This window comes from Fragaria vesca, linkage group LG6 (assembly GCF_000184155.1).
Source record: "Fragaria vesca subsp. vesca linkage group LG6, FraVesHawaii_1.0, whole genome shotgun sequence".
In the NCBI taxonomy this organism is placed as follows: Eukaryota; Viridiplantae; Streptophyta; class Magnoliopsida; order Rosales; family Rosaceae; genus Fragaria; species Fragaria vesca.
This window is the reverse complement of record NC_020496.1, coordinates 26,240,106-26,240,373: the sequence shown is the minus strand read 5'-3', so window position 1 is coordinate 26,240,373 and position 268 is coordinate 26,240,106.

The window sequence follows — 268 nt, the reverse complement described above, 5'->3', positions numbered from 1 at the left end:
GNTACTATATATATATATATATATATATATATATATGCTAGGTGTTATCGATTAATAATTGTGGAAATTCGTTCAAAAACATCTACAAGTCCTCCTCCACTTACAAAATCCGCACCTCAAAATTTGTTGAAACAGACATGCAATTTGCTAAGCTATCATAAGATGGCCAAGTTCCATGTCTTTGCTGAATTTCCTTCCATAGTTTCCAAGTTGCTCGTTTTTGGGATCCTAATGGCCACCTTGACCTCAGAAGCTCTCTCTCTCTCTC